Raw genomic sequence first — 23,131 nt, 5'->3', positions numbered from 1 at the left:
TTTTTCATGGATCATGTTTTTAGTGTTGTACCTAAAAGTAATTGGAATACCCAAGGTTATCTAGGCTTCTCTATGTTGTATTTGAAGAATTTTATAATTTTGCATTTTGCCTTCAGATCTATAATCCATTCTGGGTTAATTTTTGTGGAGAGTATAAGGTCTGTGTCTAAGATTCGTTTTTTTTGTTTGTTTGTTTATTTTTTGTGGGATTTTTTGGCATGTGGATGCACAGTTTTTCCAGCCCATTTGTTGCAAAGACTACCTCATCTTCTTTGTATTATCTTTGTTTCTTTGTCAAAAGTCACTTGCCTATATTAATGTAGGTTTATTTCTGAGCTCTCTTTTCTGTTCCATTGATCTGTTCGCCCATTCTTTCATTACTACCACCATCTTGATTACTGTTTTCTGATAGTAGTCTTAGAGTCAGGTAGTGTCAGTCCTCTGACTTTGTTCTTCTCCTTCAATACTGAACTGCCTACTCTGGGTATTTTTCCTCTCCATATACATTTTAGAATCCGTCTGCTAGTATCCACAAAACAACTTGTTAGGATTTCTATTGGGATTGTATTAATATAGTTTTAATAAATTATTTTTAATCTACGAGTTCGAAATTGCTGACCTAAGGACTATTCAAAATAAGAGGAAATGTGCATGCTTGTTTTTAAATAAAATAGTTCACATAATACTTAATTTAGTAGTATGAAAACACTGTGCACTCACCAGTATTATATGGTAACTTAAAATCAGACCCGTGAAAAAAGCAATTTAAGCTTTTTCAGATACTTCTAATTAGTATATTAATCAAAGTTTCAGAGATTGCCAGTGAATACCTACACTTACATTAACTGATTATGTATATAAAGTACACTTCATTGCTCAATTCCTTTTTACAAAGTAATTGGGCAACATTTTTTTTTTTTTAAGATTTTATTTATTTGACAGAGAGAGACACAGTGAGAGAAGGATCACAAGCAGGGGGAGTGGGAGAGGGAGAAGCAGGCTCCTGGCTGAGCAGAGAGTAATTGGGCAACATTATTAACACGAAATAATGGTATTGGCTGGATATTTCTTTAGTTTACAATAAGTGCATAAGAATGAATAAGTTCTGTTTAGTAAGTATTGAGAAAGACTTATTAGTCTCTGCTGCATATATGCCACATAAATTTTATTTTCCTAAATGGATTAAAAATACAAATAACTAACTCCATTTCCTAAATACTTACTTAACATTTATCACATTCACCATACAGAGTGATGAACTGTTTCTACCCTGAGTGTTTTCACATCTATAGAAACATTGTACAATACATATAACAAAATCCATATTTCAGTTTTTAATAAGATATTATTTGAACTAGATCAAGCCCTTCAAGGAAAGTAAGAGAAAGGCCAAAATAGAATTAGTTGACTTGGGAATGTTTGTACACTGAAATAGACACTTTATATGTGGCATCTCAGTTGATCTCAACTGCAAATTTAGCATTATTTTATTCATTTTATGTGGCAGGGCAATCACTCAAGCGGGTTAAATAATTTTCCCTAAATCACACATTTCATTAGGATTTAACAATCTCTTTTTCTAAGCTTCCCTGTACTTTGCTTACCAGTTTCGAAAAGAAAACAAGGTCGTTAAGATAATCTAGATGGCTTTTCTTTTTTCCTTTCATCATTCCCACCTCGTCTTTAGTATGGTTGATTTCCCAGAATACATGAAAACCTTTCACACGAAGGAATAATGATAGATGAATTTTGTCCATCGTAATAATAATAAGCCCTCTAGTCTCAAGCAAACTGGGAATGGCGGTAGTGGAATTCTGAATAGGTAAAGAGAAAAAAGAAGCAATGAATGGCATGAAATAATGTTTGCATTGGTGTAGTAACTAAAAGTCTGTGGAAGGATGAATGAAAACATGGCAGTAGAAATAAGTAGTAAGAAATGGAAATAGGAGAAAAATGATGATTTTATCATGACTTCATTCTAAAGTCAACTATCCATATTTACCTTGATCACAGGCCTGTTTTTCTTTCATGAATAGTACCAACAGCAAAAACAGCCGTACAAAAACAAAACCTTGTATCCACGTTTTAATGGCATTAGGTGACACAAGAATAAATCTGGCTCACTCTTCATAGACAACATGAGGGTTCCTCAGTGAATGGATACTCCTTTAAGCACAAATCTAAAGGATTAATGCATTATGAGGAGATTTTCTTTTACTCTCCATTCGGTTCAGCAATGACTACACATGCTAATGAGTAGCTGATAATAGCCATCTGGACAATAAATGCTCAATTGTGACCTTTAATTGTGTCATAGAAGCCAAAAAGAATGCAATGTAAATTTTTCTCAATTACTTTTATTACCCATTTTATGCATTTAATTATTCATAGATTTATAAAAAGATACAAGTTTCAAAATGGAATGGACCTCAGAGATAATTTGCTTAAGCAGCCTGTCTTAAATGTATAAAGCATTTTCAATTGCAAGTTGATGTCCAGTGTAGACACAGAAAAATCGGGGCGGCATTGTTTGGAAGACTGCTCTAATTAAATACTGAGCTCTTTGATGCAATACCATCTGCACACTCTGCCTTAGCTTCTGCTAGTCTGCAAAGGAGGCTGACCTTCTTGACACTGAAAGTGTTTCCATCTGTAGGGAGAATGGAGCTGTTTATGAGCAGACTGGCAACTGTACCCCAGAGACAAATTTAAAGAGAACTACTTACCTTTTGCCCAGAGATTTAATTCAAATTCTGAGTATCAGAAAGGAAAAATAATTGGAAAGTGCTCACAATGAGGTTACACAAAAATATATATATTTGTCTTGTGAATAAATACGTATATAATTCTTATGTGTGAGTGTGTGAGATCGAGTGTGTGTGAGTGTGTATGTATGTGGGTCAATATATTATTTTGTTAATTACAAAGTAATAAGAAATTGCCGGATCGTATGGTAGCTCTATTTTCAACTTTTTGAGGAACCTCCATGCTATTTTCCAGAGCGGTTGCACCAGCTTGCATTCCCACAAACAGTGTAGGAGGATTCCCCTTTCTCTGCATCCTCGCCATCATCTGTCTTTCCTGACTTGTTAATTTTAGCCATTCTGACTGGTGTGAGGTGGTATCTCATTTAGGTTTTGATTTGGATTTCCCTGATGCCAAGCAATGTTGAACACTTTTTCATGTGTCTGTGGGCCATTTGGATGTCTTCTTTGGAAAAATGTCTGTTCATGTCTTCTGCACATTTCTTGATTTGATCATTTGTTCTTTGGGTGTTGAGTTTGATAAGTTCTTTATAGATTTTGGATACTAGCCCTTTATCTGATATATCATTTGCAAATATCTTCTCCCATTCTGTCAGTTGTCTATGATCCAGCAATTGCACTACTGGGTATTTACCCCAAAGATACAAATGTAGGGATCCGAAGGGGTACGTGCACCCTGATGTTTATAGTAGCAATGTCCACAATAGCCAAACTGTGGGAAGAGCCAAGATGTCCATTGACAGATGAATGGATAAAGAAGATATGGTATATATACACAATGGAATATTATGCAGCCATCAAAAGGAATGAGATCTTGCCATTTGCAATGACATGGATGGAACTGAAGGGTGTTACGCTGAGCAAAATAAGTCAATCAGAGAAAGACATGTATCATATGACCTCACTGATATGAGGAATTCTTAATCTCAGGAAACAAACTGAGGGTTGCTGCAATGGGGGGTGGGGTGGGAGGGATGGGGTGGCTGGGTGATAGACATTGAGAGGGTATGTGCTATGGTGAGCGCTGTGAAGTGTGCAAGACTGTTGAATCATAGATCTGTACCTCTGAAACAAATAATGCAACATATGTTAAGAAAAAAAAAAAAACAGAAGAAGATAGCAGGAGGGGAAGAATGAAGGGGGGCAAATCGGAGGGGGAGACGAACCAGGAGAGACTATGGACTCTGAAAAACAAACTGAGGGTTATAGAGGGGAGGGGGTTGGGAGGATGGGTTAGCCTGGTGGTGGGTATTAAAGAGGGCACGTTCTGCATGGAGCACTGGGTGTTATGCACAATGAATCATGGAACACTACATCAAAAACTAATGATGTAATGTATGGTGATTAACATAACAATAAAAAAGTAAAAAAATAAAAAATAAAAAAAATAAAATAAATGTTGAGGGGCACCTGGGTGGCTCAGTCAGTTAAGCATCTGACTCTGGGTTTCGCCCAGGTCATGATCTCAGGGTCGTGGGATCAAGCCCCGCATTGAACAATGTGCTCAGTGCAGAGTCTGCTTGAGATTCTCTCTCTCTGCTCCTCTGCCCGTGCACTCACTCTCTGTCTCTCTCCCTCTCTCAAATAAATAAATAAATAAATAAATAAATAAATAAATAAATAAATAAAATCTTTAAAAATATATAAAATTTAAAAAAAAAGTAATAAGAAATCAAACTTCTTAGACATAGGAAGTCCTCAATTTTGTCTTTTACTTATAGAGGTGAAAATACTTTGTTGAAAGACTGTGCTTGAATTATGCAAAGCAAATTCTTATCCACATTTGATGGATCATATAGTAAGCTAGGACCCTTCAGTAAATAATTAATTTAGTCTGTATAGGCAATGGGCTAGGATTATAGGACCTGTGCAGATAAGCAAGAAATGGTCTTTCTTTTGGACAGATTGTGATAGTAACCATAATAGGGTGATGATAATCTATACATGAACCCTAGATTCTTATTTTTTTCTGGAACAAAATATAGAATATATAAATACAAAATAAAATGCACTGAGAATCTAGACAATACTTTGTCTGGCCATCTGGATACATTTATACAAATCCATCCCCACTAGATAATAAATGGCATTATTAAAGGACCATAGTTTTTTGGTGTTTTTTTTTTTTAACTCTGTATTTTCATGGTGTTTCGAGCAACATTTTTGTAAGGATTTTATTTATTTATTTATTTATTTATTTATTTATTTATTTATTTGAGAGAGAGAGAGAGAGCACAAGTGGGGGGGGCAGAGGGAGAGGGAGAGAATGTCAAGCAGACTCTGTGCCAAGCACAGAGCCCAATGTGGGGCTCGATCCCATAACCGTGAGACCATGAGCCAAGCAGAAATCAAGAGTCAGATGGCCAACCAACTGAGCCACCCAGGAACCCCTTGAGCAGCATTCTGAAGAAAGTAAATGTTCCGGGGCATGTGGGTGTCTCAGTTGTTAAGCATCTACCTTCGGCTTAGATCACGATCCCAGTGTCCTGGGATCAAGCCCTGCATCAGGCTCTCTGCTCAGCTGGAACCCTGCTTCTCCTTCTCCCACTCCCCATGCTTGTGTTTCTTCTCTCGCTGTCTCTCTGTTGAATAAATAAAATCTTAAAAAAAAAAAGTAAGTAGAGGAGCCCTGAAAAGACGACAGAGGAGTAGCAGACCCTATTCCAACCGGTCCCCAGAATTGAGCAGGATATCTACCAGACCACTCTGAACACCCATGAAATCAGCCTGAGATGTAAGAAGATAGATATGGATCTCTACAAAGAGAATATCGCAGGTGGTTGGTTTCGAGGTATGAAGTAGGGAGCCATGATTCCACGGGCAGATATCAGAGTATAAACGGAAGGGTGAGGGAGGCAAGCCATGGGGATTCTACACCGCCGGTGAGCGATAGCCTCCCTTTCTGGGGACTGGGCACAGACTCACAGACTGGTGGCGTTGGGGAAAGGACTTTAGGGCAGCCCTCTGGACAGAAATCCGGAGTGGCGGGGCCACACATGTGAATTGGGGGTGGCTGGCAGTTTTAGAAGCACAAAGGGCAGAGACGAGCCCCAACCTGCAGGCGAGGACTGGGAGTGCTGCTGAGGGGCGCACAACCTAGAACACTGCAGTTTATAGCAGCACAGACAGAAATGGAGACAGCATGGCCTAGAGAGCTCACTGAAGAACAGACTGCGATCTCTCTGCTCTGAGGCAGAGGGTTGGAAATGATCTCTTCTGCTCTGACTCTTAGAAAAGACATGGAAAGCTGCCAGGGAAAGCTGTCAGAGAACAAAAGCCCCAAAAAACCGGTTTTCACTGAGCTCATCCCCCACCATGGGGGGCAGGGCAACTCTGCCCAAACAGGGCTGCCTGAGTAACAGCACAGTAGGCCCCTCCCCCAGAAGACAGGCTGGGAAAACAAGAGGCTGGCAACCCTAAGGTCCCTATAAAACAGGTGCATCTTGCTTGGGTTGTGGTCAATAATTTGGACTCTGTACATTCCCTCAACCACCCCACAATAGAATGACTAGGAGGAGGGACCCCCAAAATAGAAAAGATTCAGAGACTATGACTTATGCCACAGATTTACAAATGGATTCAGATATAATCAAGATGTCGGAGATGGAATTCAGGCTAGCAACTGTGAAGACAATAGCTAGAATGGAAAAATCGATTAACATCAACATCAGGTTTCTAAGGGCAGAAATGAAAGCTGAACTGACAGAACTTAAAAATGCTATCAATGAGATCCAATCTAATCTAGATAATGTAACAGCTAGGGTAAATGAGACAGAAGAATGAATTAGTGATCTAGAAGACCAATTAATAGACAAGAAGGAAAAAGAAGAGGTCAGGGAAAAACAACTCAAAATCCATAAAAATAGAATCAGAGAAATAAGTGACACCATGAAATGTTCCAATGTCAGAATTATTGGAGTCCCTGAGAGGGTGGAGAGAGAGAGAGGACTAGAATATATATTTGAGCAAACTGTAGCTGAGAACTTCCCTAATCTGGAGAATGAAACAAACATTTGTGTCCTAGAGGCAGAGAGGACCCCTCCCAAGATCAAGGAAAACAGGCCAATGCCCCGGCATGTAATAGTAAAACTTGCAAATCTTAGAACCAAGGAAACATCTTAAGGGCAGTTGGGGGAAGAGATTCCTTACGTACACAGGGAGGAATATCAGAATAGGTCAGACCTATCCACAGAGATCTGGCAAGCCAGAAAGGCCTGGTGAGACATATTCAGGGTACTAAAACGAGAAAAACATGCAGCCAAGAATACTTTATCTGGCAAGGCTGTCATTTAGAATGGATGGAGAGTTGCAGAGCTTCCAAGACCGGCAGAAACTGAAAGAATATGTGACCACTAAGCCAGCCCTGCAAGAATTATTAAGGGGGGTTTTATAAAAGGAGAAAGACCCCAAGAGTGATATAGAACAGAAGTTTACAGAGACAATCTATAGAAACAAGGTCTTCACAGGCAACATGATGACAATAAATTAATATCTTTCATTAATCACTCTCAATGTGAACGGCCTAAATGCTCCCATAAAACAGCACAGGGTTGCAGATTGGATAAAAAGACGGGACCCATCCATATGCTGTCTACAAGAGACATTTTGAACCTAAAGATACATCCAGACTGAAAGTGAAGGGATGGAGATCCATCTTCCATGCCAACGGACCTCAAAAGAAACCTGGGGTAGCAATTCTTATACAAGAGCTTTGAATGACGCACTGGACCAGATGGACCTCATAGATATATACAGAACATTCCACCCTAAAACAATAGAATATTCATTCTTCTCGAGCGCACATAGAACTTTCTCCAGAGTAGACCACATACTGGGTCACAAGTCATGTCTCAACCGATACCAAAAGATCGAGATTATTCCCTGCATATTCTCAGACCATAATGCTTTAAAACTGGAACTTAATCACAAGAAAAAATTTAGAAGAAATTCAAACACTTGGAAGCTAAAGACCACTCTGCTCAAGAATGTTTGGGTCAACCAGGAAATCAAAGAACTGAAACAATTCATGGAAACCAATGAGAACAAAAACACATCAGTCCAAAGCCTGTGGGATACTGCCTAGGCAGTCCAAAGGGGGAAACACATAGCCATCCAAGCCTCACTCAAAAAAATAGAAAAATCCCGAATTCACCAACTAACTTTACACCTTAAAAAACTAGAGAAAAAGCAAGAAACAATGCCTAAACCACGCATTAGACAAGAAATAATTAAGATTAGAGCAGAGATCAATGAATTAGAAACCAGAAACACAGTAGATCAGATCAACAAAACTAGAAGTTGGTTCTTTGAAAGAATTAATAAGATCGATAAACCACTGGCCAGACTTATCCAAAAGAAAAGAGAAAGGACCCAAATTAATAAAATTATGAATGAAAGTGGAGAGATCACGACTAACACCAAGGAAACAGAAATAATTATTAGAAATTATTATCAACAACTATATTCCAATAAATTGAGCAACCTGGAAGAAATGGATGCCTTCCTGGAAATCTATAAACTGCCAAGACTGAAACAGGAAGAAACTGACAACCTGACTAGGCCAATAATCAATAACGAGATTGAAGCAGTGATCAAAAACCTCCCAAAAAACAAGAGTCCAGGGCCTGATGGATTCCCTGGGGAATTCTAGCAAACATTCAAAGAAGAAATAATACCTATTCTACTGAAGCTGTTTCAAAAAACAGAAACAGAAGGAAAGCTTCCAGACTCATTCTATGAGGCCAGCATTACCTTAATCCCCAAACCTGGCAAAGACCCCATCAAAAAGGAGAATTTCAGACTGATATCCCTGATGAATATGGATTCCAAAATTCTCAACAAAATCCTAGCTAATAGGATCCAACAATACAAGGATCATCCACCACGACCAAGTGGGATTTATCCCCGGGATGCAAGGGTGGTTCACCATTTGCAAATCAATCAATGTGATAGAACACATGAATAAGAGGAGAGAGAAGAACGATATGGTCCTCTCAATTGATGGAGAAAAAGCATTTGACAAAATACAGCATCCTTTCCTGATTAAAACTCTTCAGAGTAGAGGGATAGAGGGAACATTCCTCAAGCTCATAAAATCCATCTTTGAAAAATCCACAGCGAATATCATCCTCAATGGGGAAAAGCTGAGAGCCTTTCCCTTAAGATTAGGAACACGACAAGGATGTCCACTCTCACTACTATTGTTCAACATAGTACTAGAAGTCCTAGCAACAGCAATCAGACAACGAAAAGAAATAAAATGTATTCAAATTGGCAAAGAAGAAGTCAAACTCTCTCTTTTCACAGGTGACATGATACTTTATGTGGAAAATCCAAAAAACTCCACCCCCAAATTACTAGAACTCATCCAGCAATTCAGTAATGTGGCAGGATACAAAATCAATGCACAGAAATCAGCTGCTTTCTTATACAATAACAGTGCAACTGTAGAAAGAGAAATTAGAGAAACGATTCCATTTACAATAGCACCAAAAACCATAAGATACCTTGGAATAAACCTAACCAAAGAGGTAAATGATCTATACTCTAGGAACTACAGAACACTCATGAAAGAAATTGAAGAAGACACAAAAAGATGGAAAAACATTCCATGCTCATGGATCGGAAGAATAAACATTGTTAAAATGTCTATGCTACCCAGAGCAATCTATAGCTTCAATGCCATCCCAATCAAAATTCCAATGACCTTTTTCAAAGTGCTGGAACAAACAATCCTAAAACTTGTATGGAATCAGAAAAGACCCCGAATCGCCAAGGAAATGTTGAAGAAGAAAAACAAAACTGGGGGCATCATGTTGCCTGATTTCAAGCTATATGACAAAGCAGTGATCACCAAGACAGCATGGTACTGGCACAAAAACAGACATATAGACCAATGGAACAGAATAGAGAGCCCAGATATGGATCCTCAACTCTATGGTCAACTCATCTTCGACAAAGCAGGAAAAAATATGCAATGGAAAAAAGACAGTCTCTTCAATAAATGGTGCTGGGAAAATTGGACAGCTATATACAGAAGAATGAAACTCGACCATTCTCTAACACCATACACAAAGATAAACTCAAAATGGATGAAAGACCTCAATGTGAGACAGGAATCCATCAAAATCCTAGAGGAGAACATAAGCAGTAACCTCTCTGACATGGGCCACAGCAACTTCTTTCAAGATACATCTCCAAAGGCTAGTGAAACAAAAGCAAAAATGAACTTTTGGGACTTCATCAAGATAAAAAGCTTCTGCACAGCAAAGAAAACAGTCAACAAAACAAAGAGGTAACCCACAGAATGGGAGAAGATATTTGCAAATGACACTACAGATAAAGGGCTGGTATCCAAGACCTATAAAGAACTTCTTAAACTCAAAAACCAAAAAACAAATGAAATACATTCTTTGAAATAGACTGTACAAAAGGTCAATTCTAGTATTTAGAAAAAAAGGGAAGGTGAGGAAGAAGAGCATGCTCAGAAACACGTGGAGGACACATGAGGAAGATGACAAATAAAGAGAAGGGAAAGAGGGATGCCTGCCTTTGGCTTGGGTCATGATCCCAGGGTCCTGGAATTGAGCCCCACATCAGGCTCCCTGTTCAGTGGGGAGCCTGCTTCTCCCTCTCCCTCTGTCCCCCTCCACTCATGCTCTCTCTCTCTCTCAAATAAATAAATAAAATCTTAAAAAAAATAGAAGGGAAAGAGTGACATGAAGATGAGGAGAGAAAGACAGTGGGGAGGAAGAGAGTAAGTAAGAAGAAAATGAGTGAAGAGGAAATAGAACAGAAGACAAAAATAAGTAGTTAGCCAAGAAGGGAGGAGGGGGAGGAAGAGGAAGAAGAGGACAAAGATGAAAACAGGAAGGAAACTATAGAGGACAATGCCATACAAGGATATAATCCCCAAATGGAAGCCCTGGGAAGCCCTGACAGTCCACATGGGCAGATAACCTGCATTCATTACGTCAGGAAATATAACTATTCTGAAATAGTTTTTGAGAAATTTAGATTTAAAATTAAAAGTGAATCAATGTTAATTACCTAATGTTATTCTTATAAAACATACAATTTTTGAAAAGGATTGCAAATTCTTTTTAGTTTGATTTTTATGCTAAAATAGTTTCTTCCTCAGTGTGTAATACTGGGTCACTAATGAAAGCTACATGTTAAATCTTGAAACCAGAAAAACTACTATTATTAAAAGCTATAAACAGGTTGTTTTTCTTTCAGCATAAAAAATAGAATTTAAGGTAGATTACAGTTTGTTCTAGGTAAAACAAATTGGATGGTTCCATTGAGTTTTCCAAATATAAAGGAGGGTAAAAGAACATATCTGGCTTGGCAAGGACTTTACACAAGCATGGAGTGCCTTGCCGGGCAGGGAGAGACCAAGAATGGATCTGTGAAGTTCAAAGCTACAAATATATGGCAACAAACAGGAGTGACCACAGTCAAGAACAGATTATAGTGAAGATCCTCAAAAGAGAAGGGAGAAGACCTAAAACTAATATAACATTGAATGTCAACTATACTGCAATAAAAATTAAAATTAAGTAAAAAGGTAAAGGAGGAGAATGTTTGAACTGGGCCCTTGAGTATAGGGGCCCAGTTCAGGGTCTAGGCCTTCAGAAAGGAGTGCGATTTTGCCCGGAGCTATGGGTAAGGACAGAATCCCTCCTGAGGAGCATTCTGGCCTTAAGGAAAATGTCTACCTTAAGGTGAACTGAAGTAGTTGACCCCTAAGAAACAGCAGAGGTGGCTGCATGACTGGTGAGGGGTGTACCTCCAGGTGATCGTGAGCACAGCACCGATGCCAGTCCTATTGGTGAAACAGCAATCAGAGCCACAGAAAGAAGGCCAACACTGTGCAGAAGACCCAAAGGCATTCCTGAGACCTTTCACTGCCTGAGCCCCTCATTCCAGTAAAGGACCATGTAGCTTGTCGTCACTCACTAAAAGCTGCCAATCCAAGCCACTCTCACAGATGTTGCCAAAACCACAGGACCTTAAGCTCATGTGGCACCAGGCCTGCAAAGTTATGATGAGAGAGGTGGCAAAGAGGCAAATGAGAGGGCAGAGAAATATTTTAGGAAGCAAACCGGTTTGGAGACCACAAAGTAGATGACAGAGGGCGTGGGGGCTGGGAATGGGAGGGGAAAGAAGGAATGCAGGGCTGGGGAGAGGTAAGAACTAGAGAATAATATAGGACTGAGAATTCAGAAGACAGTTAGGTGACTGGACACACCGATGCACAAGGCTTTGTGATTGTCCCAGCATCGGAAACCAGGCAAGCAGAATGCTTAGAAAAGCTATCTTGGATTAAACCTGGACTCCCTGAAAATTTGACAGCTCATATACAGGGTTTAACATTATGAATACAGAAATCATTATTTTAATCCTATGTCAATGAAACCCGGCAGGTGCATTACGTCATCATGAACAAGAAGGCATCTGCAGTATTAAATAATGAGGGGTTTTGCCTTGATGGTAGGATGTTAAATTTTTATTTAATCTCATTCATCTGTTATTTCTATACCCACAATGACCACTTAAAAGATAAAATGAAATACTCCTTCCACCATACCAACTCAAAGGATAAAATAACTTCAGATACACTTACCAAAAAATAGGCAGTATCTAGATGAAGAAACATTAAAATGCTATTAAACGAAAAAAAGGACCTAACACCAACCAGATTTCTGTATATAAAACATGAATTTTCACAGTTACACTCCTAATTTATATAATCACAATGAAGATATCAAAAATATATTTGAGGAGACCCTAAGCTAAGTGATTTTAAATTCCATGAGTAAAATATTAAAATGCAAGAAAACAAATTTTTTTTAAAAAAAGAAAGATATTCTTATACATTTTTTGTTATAAATGTATGTAATACAGCTGCAGTGTAGTGCTGGTATGTACAGGGTCCAGAAGCAGAACCAAACCGATACAGGAATTTAGCATTTGATAAATTTTATATATCATATCAGTGTGCAAAAGAATGATTACTTAGTAATTGATACTGGAACAGTTAGATAGCCATGTTGGAGAAAATTTACTTTAGATCCATACCTCACACCATACTACTTAGGAGTCCTTTACTTCAGTAATGAACCTCTGTGTGTCAAAAAGCTGACATTCTACTTGAAGCTTCAGAGATAGCACAGTAGAGATGGAGGAAGTTCAGTGGCAAATGTACCTTTAATCCCTCCCACCAACCTCCTCCAACACTCACAGCTGTTTATCATTACTTACATCATCCAGGATTTATTTTCTTCTGGACTCCTGGCATGTTGTGTTATATCCCTGCCTCTTGCTTCCAAAAAATTCCCTATGGATCAAGGCCATTGTGCATATTTCATATTCAGTGACATTATCTTCCTAATTATCCAGCAAACTTCTAGATCCCATCAGTTCAATAATGCCCCAATTATATGATAATCATTTAAATGAGAACACACTAAAATTAGAGGGAGTATGTGACTGAGAGGCAAATTAATCTTTTTGAAGACAATACTTAAGGGAAAACATAAAAGAGAGTAATGCAGTAAATTTCAGCTATCTACGCTTATTCTTTGCCCCTGCAGGTGAGTGCCTATTACAGCTCACCAAATTCTGGTCTTAGCATTGTACAGGCTGTGCTACAGAAAGAATTACAGATGGATTCAGAGTTCATAGAAGTATATTTTAACTTCAGCCAGAGAAAGAAAGGAAATGAAATATCTTGTGTAGTTCAACATATCTAATTGGATCACGGCATGCTAAACGGTAGAACTTCAGTTTATCTCTACATCAATTTCCCTTTCAGTGCATATCTGGAAAGAGGATTCTATTAGTATGCTAGTGACCAAGGAGAGAGGTCAAGAGTAACCAACCCATTGTACTTATTGGCCAATATCCCTACTGGTTCAAAGATGGAACATAGAAAAATCACAACTGTTTCCATTAAATATACGTGCAATACATAAGAGGGAAAATACTGAGCTGAATTAAGAAAATGTCAATTTTAGAAAACAACTTTTAAAAGATTCTTAATATAGGATGCATAAATACCCCACTGGGGGGGAGGAACAACAAAAACCCCCTGGCCATAATGAACAAAGAACAGAAATTTATAAGGACAAACTGGGTATTAAAGTTTTAACGTACAAGTATTTCAGAGCAGTTGAATTATATTACTGATAAGTTTGGAAGAAGGACAAAATATTGATGAAATATGTGAATTGCAAAAGAGAACTCCACATTTCATACTTATTATGATTCTAACTTTGCAAAATATATACTTTCTTTGGGAGAAAAATCACCAAAATATTAAAAGTAGTTACATATGAATAATTATACTAAGGATTAGTAACATGTTTTTTAAGTATCTTCCTATATTTTCAAAGTGATAACACGTGTTACTTTTTTACTGGGGGCTGATAGGGTATTTAGTTACTTTTTTTTTTTAACAACAGACTTTATTCAGTTTAAGATTTTTCCAATAATGTTTTTTCGTTTTTTTCCTCCTGTTCTAGGATCCAATCCAGAATACAATGTTACATTCGGTCACCATGTCTCAATCTCTCCAAGGTGTGACAGTTCCTCACATTCTCCTTATTTCTAACGGCCTTAACATTTTTGTGTGTTTTTTTTTTTTTTTTTAAGATTTTTATTTATTTTTTGACAGAGAGAGACACAGCGAGAGAGGGAACACAGGCTGGCGGAGTGGGAGAGGGAGAAGCAGGCTTCCCGCGGAGCAGGGAGCCCGATGTGGGGCTCGATCCCAGGACCCTGGGATCATGACCTGAGCCGAACGCTTAACGACTGAGCCACCCAGGCGCCCCGGCCTTAACATTTTTGAAGAGTACTGGTCAAGAATTTGTTAGAATATCTGTCAGTCTGTCAGATGTTCTCTCCTAAGGAGACTGGACTTAGGTATTTTTGGAAAGAACACTACAGAGCTCAAGTCCTCGCATTGCATCAAATCAGCGATTACATAGCATGACTTCTACTGATGATGTTAATTTTGATCACTTGGATAAGTGATGTTTGCCAGACTCCTCCACACCAAAGTTACCATTTTTCCCTTTTTATCTTTTATTTGTTAGAAAGAATGACTAAGTTCCACCCACACTCAAGGGGAGGTGAGTTAAGCTCCACCTCCTTAGGGAGGAGTATAAAAAAAAATGTGTGCACATTTATTTAAACCAGTGCAGGGATAAATAAGTATTTTGGAGGAGATAATTTGAAACTATGCAAATATCCTGTTCCTCCTTGGATGTTTCTTTTGTAGTTGGAAAAGAAAGAGCATCCTTTACACATAATCTGCAAAAACTAAATCATTGGATATTGTACCACATACAGTTCCAGAAACTGCCCACACCTTCCTTCTTTGTGTCTTTCCTAAAGTCCCCCTAGAAAAGCCAGGTGTGCTGCTCTTATTACTTAAGTATTTAAACTCTTCATATTTTATAGGATGCCAGCAGTATTCCCACCCAAAGGGGAAAAAAAAATGAGAGAGACTATATTCTGTTTTCTTCTCTGACCTCCTTCAGGCAAAACATCCTGCTAATATTTTATAGTCAAATTTCCACATGTACAATGCCAAAGAAGTAACTTAGATTTCTATTTCCTTGAATCACCTGGAGGATGATTTATAACATATATGCAGGATTGTGTATGTCATGCACACACACACACTCATACTCCTTATACTGTACCCGCAGCTCTGTCCTACCCAACCCTCTCCCCAGTCCCTTTTCCTACATTCCACAAATATGTTGTTTAGTCAGTTCTGGTTGCTACAACAAAAATACCATAAACTGGTGGCTTAAATAGCAAACATTTATTTCTCACAGTTCTAGAGGCTGGGAAGTTCAAAATCCAGTCACCAGCAGTTTCTGTGTCTGGTAAGGAACCTGCTTCCTGCTGTTTGCTCTCTGAGTCCTCCCCACTGGAGAAGAGGAGAAGGAGTTCTCTGGGTCTCTTTTAAAAAGTTCTACCCTCTAGACCTACTCACTTCCCAAAGGCCCCACCAGTAAATACCATCACAGCCGGGATTAAGTTTTAACAAATAAATTTGGGGGTGGGGGTCATCCCAAACAGTTAGTCTGTTGCACTCATTGAATCAGTATCTCTTTAGAGGGATTTGGCAGTCTCTGATTTTTTTAAAAGTCCACAATATATTTCTGACTATATGCAAGAGTTTGGGAATAGTTGACCCAGACAATGTTGCAATTTACCTTATACATGAATGTATGAGAGTTAAGTGACAATCCCAGGAGGTTTCTTAAGATGATATGCCATGACCAAAATAGAATTTGAAATTTTCAGCTTGAATCAGTAGAAGATTCAGGAGAATAAATCCTTTCAAGCGTGTGTAATAATTTCTGTCATAGATGTGAGAAGGACTGTAGTTGTATTATTCTTGGCTGTGGAAGGTATGGTCTATAAGGAACACAGATTTCTGTAAAGCTAGGAGAAGATGTAGTTTTATGTTATGTTACTCTCAGATTTCCAGGAGAAAAAAGAAAAGTCCTCAAGGAATTCATATCCCAGTTGAAATATCAACCTAGGGATATTTAAATGGGATTCCCAGGGACTGGCAGATTTTCATAATTTTTTTTGCTTGCAGTTGCAAATACAGCCTCCCTCGCCACCATGCTGCTGCCATTTTGTCACCAAAAAACCTCTCAGCATGGCAGAGACGATGTGTTAGGAGTCCACAGGGGGTGGAACAGAACCCTACTTCACAAATTACTTTTGCTTTTGGCAAGATATCATGTCCCCAGCCAGAAATGAAAAACGTGGTTCCAAGACAACAGCACAGTAGTTACTCAAAAGAGTATTTGCAGAATTTTGTTTTTGAATTTGCATAAAAAAATGACATGCAGACCAGCATGCAATTCTCCAAAGACCTCTAATCATTTCCTTGTTCAGTAACTCTTTTGCCAAGAACATCCTATGTGTCCATAGCAAACTTAATTGTTTACTGGAACAGTGTTTTTTATGAGTTCCACACCATGAGGAAATTATGCAGACGATTTGATATTCATCATGTGGTGACTGGACATGAAAGGCAATGTCCAATGTGGTAATCCAGTATTAATATTGGGCTGAATTGTTTAAAATATCAGAATCCATGAAAAGAAAGCCAAGTTGTTATTCTGCCTTTGATATGAGTTATTAAAGATGTGTTTAGCAATCACTAACTCTATGTAATTCTACTCTAATAGAATGGTTATTAAAACTAACCCAGTGTTCATGGAATAATTCAGTTTGTGATTTTTAAAAGCTAACAAAAGTAAACGTAGTATAACAACAGCCATATTGGAAATGCTTCCTTGCCAGGCTAACTTAAAATTTTACTAAGAACGACAAGAAAGAAAATATTCATAAATTCATCAAATAGTGTCATATTCTGGATTTAAGGATAAATGGAAGAGTGAAAAATAGTATGTGAAGGATAAATATAAACTTGAAATACTTTAAAGATAAAACTTAATGAAATCAATTTTTTTATGGAAGAAATTGGAGAAAACTAGTGGTTCCCTTGACATTGTGTTAGTAATGGAAGAAAATACCAAAAAGGAACCAAAATTGATCTGTCTAGTCAGAGAACAGTAGAAAAACTTCCTATGATGAGATACTATGCAACCCCCATATCACTAGGCAAACAAGAAACTGGGGACAATTAGTGGTTCTCTTGACATTGTGTTAGTAATTTACAAGGAATTGAAAGTGGACCTGTTTATGGGGCACCTGGGTGGCTCAGTTGGTTAAGCGTCTGCCTTGGGCTCAGGTCATGATCCCAGGGTCCTGGGATCCAGCCCCGCATCGGGCTCCTTGCTCAGCGGGGAGCCTGCTTCTCCCTCTCTCTCTGCTGCTCCCCCTGCTTGTGCTCTATCCCTCTCTCTCTCAGATAAATAATAAAATCTTAAAAAAATTAAAAAAAAAAAAAAAGAAAGTGGACCTGTTTAGTCCGAGAACAGTAGAAAAACTCTCTATGATAAAGTACTATCTAGCCGCCATATCTCTAGGCAGACAGCACACCTATGCAGTGCTGTGCAGGTTAAGTCAGCTCTCCAGAGGAACAAAAGAAAAATAAACTAATATGTAGCATTTGCTGATTTTGTGCTACCACAGTGATGTCATTAAACATGGAGCTGAGAATCAGCTTTTCTGAGCTGGTATGAGCCGGCTCCAAAACCCCTTTACAAAAGCTACATTTCAACCCGACCTTATCCCAAAGACTGAGAGGTTTCTTGAACTCTTACATCTGATCTGAAAAAACTTCATAGCCTAGAAAGGATCTTAATGCTGCTTATAATATAGCTAACTATTTTGCTCAATATTCTAATATAAATGTCAACAATAAACTCTCATCATTCACAAAGTTTTACTGTGAAGATTTTGTGTAGTATATGATCTTATATACATCTGGAAAACCTAGAATTTAAGAAGAAATGTTTTCAAAGGGTTTCAAATCTTAGTGCAGGAAGCAAGATGAAGATGGACCAAGGACCAAGGGTCAAACAACTCATCATGTCATTCATTGCAGAAAACTGTCTTCTGGCCTCTGTTGCCTCTAGAAGTCATATGATTTGTGACACCTACTCACCGGCATCACATCTACTCTTAGGGAGCTTTACCATACACTATCGCAGCTGTCTATGTATTTATGTTTTTCGCCAGTGGGAGGGGGTTATGTAATCTACTGCCCTGTACCTAGTGCCTAGCCCAGTGCCTGGCACACAATAGATGTTCAATACAAATTTTAATATTTATTTATTTTGTAAATGATCTGATTGAAAAGAAAGAAAGGTTCTCAGAACACTTGTGTTCTCTGTTTTTCTGAAATTAATTGAACTCTAAAGCACAACCTAAAATTCAAGCAAGATAAGTTGCAATGGATTTAACACCATTTGTTGAAGAGGTGAGAAATATAAGTTGGGTAACTTATATTTATAATTTTTTTAAGATTTTTATTTATTTTTGCAGGAGAGAGAGACAGAGAAAGAGCATGAATCGGGGAGGGGGAGGGGCAGAGGGAGAGGCAGACTCCCTGCTGAGCAGGGAGCCTGACATGGGACTCGATCCCAGGACCCTGGGACCATGACCTGAGCTGAAGGCAGATGCTTAACTGAGTGAGCCACCCAGGCACCCTATGATTTAAGAGGTATATTGTTACTAGCCTACCAGAGTGTCTTGGAATTTTATACTAAAATATATTTTAAAAGAGTATTTATACTGTTCTCTCACTCTGATGCTGTTGTCACTATTGGTGTTGATTATTAATGTTTGGAGACATTCTTCTTGTAAAGTTTCAGTTGTCATCATTGTCATCGTTATCTATATTCTGTTATGCCAGCTTACTTTTTGTCTTGGACTCAATTATTATTATTTTTTGGGTAATTCTTGCCCATTCAGACTAACTTTAAATAATTTTTACCTAAAATGTGTTGAAGTGATAGTATAAAGAAGACTGTATGAGACACTATATTTGTAAATTTAAAAAGCCATTCTGAACACATTAAGACCTTAATAGTCAAAGCATGCAAGGCCAACCACTGGCTCATAGCTGTGACAGAAATGAGGCAATAGGACAAGAAGAGTCAGACTTTGGAACTTAGAAAACTTGCCTTCAAAATTCTTGAAGAAAGTTATTTTTGAAAAGCAAAGTATATTGCACTGAAGGAAATCCAAAAATAAATGTAGCTTTTTTAAAAAAAATGTTATTAACATATAATTTATTATATGTTTCAGGGGTACAGGTCTGTGATTCATCAGTCTTACACAATTCACAGCGCTCACCATAGCACATACCCTCCCCAGTGTCCATCACCCAGCCACCCCATCCCTCCCACCTCCCTCCACTCTAGCAATATTTATAGCAGCAATGTCCACAATAGCCAAACTATGGAAAGAGCTTAGATGTCCATCAACAGTTGAATGGATAAAGAAGATGTGGTGTGTGTGTGTATATATGTATATATATATATACATATATACACATACACACAATGGAATATTATGCAGCCATCAAAAAATTGAAATCTTGCCATTTGCAATGATATGGATGGAACTAGAAGGTATCAGGCTAAGCGAAATAAGTCAATCAGAGAAAGACAAGTATCATATGATCTCACTGATATGAGGAATTAGAGAAACAAGACAGAGGATCATAAGGGAAGGGAGGGAAAAATGAAACAAGATGAAACCAGAGAGAGAGACAAATCATAAGAGACTCTTAATCTCAGGAAACAAACTATAGCTTGATTTTATTTTATAATACTAAAGGTCAGGAATTGGAATCATTACTACTTATTTTCCTATGGTAAATTTTACATTTTGCTTTGAAGAAAATAGAATTTATTTACTCTTGCTCAATTAAAGAAGAGCTATGTATTGTCTGTGATGTGCAAGGCATTGTATAATAAACGGAAATCTTAAAACTACTAATTATTTAGAGTCTACTGTGTGCCAGTCCCTGCTCCCAAGAAACCCTTAGTCAAGTGAGCACTAAGCACAATAACAAGACATGAGGTAGATGGTATAAGAGTTTGGATATTCAATTCTAGGTTAACACAAATCAGGACATGATTATTTTAACTGGCTATCAAGAGCTGACAGGGCCAAGGAAAAATATACAGTATTCGTACTTGAACTTGAGCAACATGTAAACATTTGCCAGGTACACAAAATTGGGAGGAGACATTCCTAGAGCAAATCCTGAAGAAAAGTGACAATGCAGAAAAGCTAAAGAACACTTAGAACACGGGATAAATAGCTGTCTATTTTATAGAAGAGCCGCTTCCAGAACTCTGTTTGGTTACTAAGGTAATGTCATGAGTATCTTATAATTTTTTTGTTTGTCCTTTTATAGTCTTGAGGCAATAAGACCATAATAAAGCCAGAACTAAAATACTGGTTTTTTGCAAGTATTTTACAGGTTTTGTTGCTATTACACTCCTGTTGTCACATCAGGATGTACAAAAAGAGAGGAAAATATTCCATATCCAATCCCTCAGTGAGTACAAATGGTATCTTTTCGAGTAATAAATAATTTCAAGGCAAATATTTGAACTTTTTTTGCCCCTCATGCCTTGGCTGTGGTTTGTGTCTGATGGGGAAAATAAAAAAGAAAAAGGAAAATTCTTCTTTCCAGACATCAGTGCAGTCTCTGACTGCTGCTTCTGAGTTGAAGTATTTGTCAGAGAATCCTTTGGACTTAGTACTGTCTAATGTCTGGCATATTGTGGGTCATCAATAATTTTTATGAATAGATGCATGTCTCTCATTCATGAAAATTCAGACATTTGCACATGTGGATTTTAACTGAAACTCTTCACTGGAGAATCAATAGCCATACTCTATTCTTAGTCTTTGTTTCCACTAAAGAAAGTAATTTGAAAAAATAAAATAAATTTCCTAACATAAAATCTATACACTTAAAATATCCTTACATTGGAATATTTATTAAACCATAAGAAATCATTTCATATGATAGCATTTATGTTTCTCTGTATTTATTGAGATAGAATTGACTGGAACATATAAATTTAAGGGTGAATGCCATGTGATTTGATACAAGAATATATTGTGAAATGATTACGACAATAAGGTCAGTAATCAAAGAATTGCCAATTTTTTGTGATGATAACATTAAAAATCTACTCTCTTAGCAACTTTCAATATCTAGACAGTATTGTTAACTATAGTCACCATGCTGTAGATTAGATCTGTAGAATTCAGCTCTGTCTTTACCAGAATATCATATAGTTGGAATCAAACAGTATGCAGCCTTTTCAGATTGACTGCTTTCACTTAGTAACACACATTTAATATTCTCCATGTCTTTTCATGGTTTGATAGCTCATTTCTTTTTGGACTGAGTAATATTCCACTGTCTAGATGTGTCACAGTTTACTTGTTTGTCATCTACCAAAGGGCATCTTGTTACTTCCAAGTTTGGCAATTATGAATAAAGCTGCTATCAACATTGATCTGCAGGTTTATGTGTGGACAGAGTCCTCAATGCATGGCATCTTTACAATAATTTTATTTAATAATGTCATTAACTGGCATTATTCTAAACATTATTATTAACAGTTTAAGGTGCTTTTACCTTGATTAGGAATTAGTCTATTTGAATCCATGTTAAGGATTGAATCTTTTAACCAAAAAACTAATATTTACCAAATTATATGTTTGACTTCATTAACTGCATATCTGAAAGTATAAAAGTGAACTTTAATGTGTGACATCATCTTGCTTATCTAATCCAAATCATCTATATTAAATATTTCTTCTTTTGAATGCTAATCCAATTAGGAATCAACCCCTCATTTTAGGCTTTAGTGTGCTTGTCGTAAGACTTTTTAAGAAACCGTTACTCATTTCTAGGTCAAAAGGACTGACTACCCAAACTTTCATTTACTTCCCTCCCTAACACCTACTGAAATGACAGAAAAAAACATCCTAGAAAAACAAGAAGAATGCCTTCGGAGGACAAGGATTATTAAAGAATTTCTTAAAGGTCTAAAGCAGATGGGATTTAATTGAAAAAGAAACCCCACAGAGGTGAGCAACTGACAACTCAATAGGGATTTCTGAAAAAAAGAAAGTTTTCCAAATAGAACACCAGAAAACTCCCCAGGATCAGAAAAAGCCTAACTTAGGAGCCAGAGCAGTCCCTAGGGCAATTGGCAAGGTAATTAATTAAATTGTTGGGGAACTGCTGGGCCATGATACAGCTCTGAGGCACAAGCTAGTGAACTCTAAATTTAATGGCGGTTCTGCCTTAGGGAACTCCCAAGGGGGGCTTGGTGCCAGGAAGAGAAGTAGGGCAATGTCCTAGTCAACATCCAGGTACAAAGGAACTGAGTTACGAGGTAACACTGAGTCCCTACAAATGGATCAATGAAACAAAATCAATAATCCATACACAAAACACAAAAATCTCAATAGAAATGTGATAAATACATTTAGAATTTTGCATGAGAAAAACCCACCATAAGCCTATGACAAATCCCCAAAGTCATAAAGGACAAATTGGCATATTTGACCACATAATTAGTTTTGCTTTTGTCCTGACCAACTGTATCATTAAAAAAGTAAAAGACAAATCTAAGTATAGAGAACATACATACACTACAGGTAACAGACAAAAATATGATCTTCCTAATATACAAAACCACTTTAAATCAGTAATAAGAAGATAACCTCATAGAACAATGTCATATGAGCAGATAAATAACTACAAAATTTAGATTAACTAGCATGGGCAATTTAAAAATTAGCTATGATCAGGGGAATGCAAATAAAAAATAATATTGCACTAGATTAGCAAACTTGAAAAAATATACAATGTT

This window comes from Halichoerus grypus, chromosome 12 (assembly GCF_964656455.1).
Source record: "Halichoerus grypus chromosome 12, mHalGry1.hap1.1, whole genome shotgun sequence".
Lineage (NCBI taxonomy): Eukaryota > Metazoa > Chordata > Mammalia > Carnivora > Phocidae > Halichoerus > Halichoerus grypus.
This window is presented reverse-complemented; position numbering follows the sequence as displayed.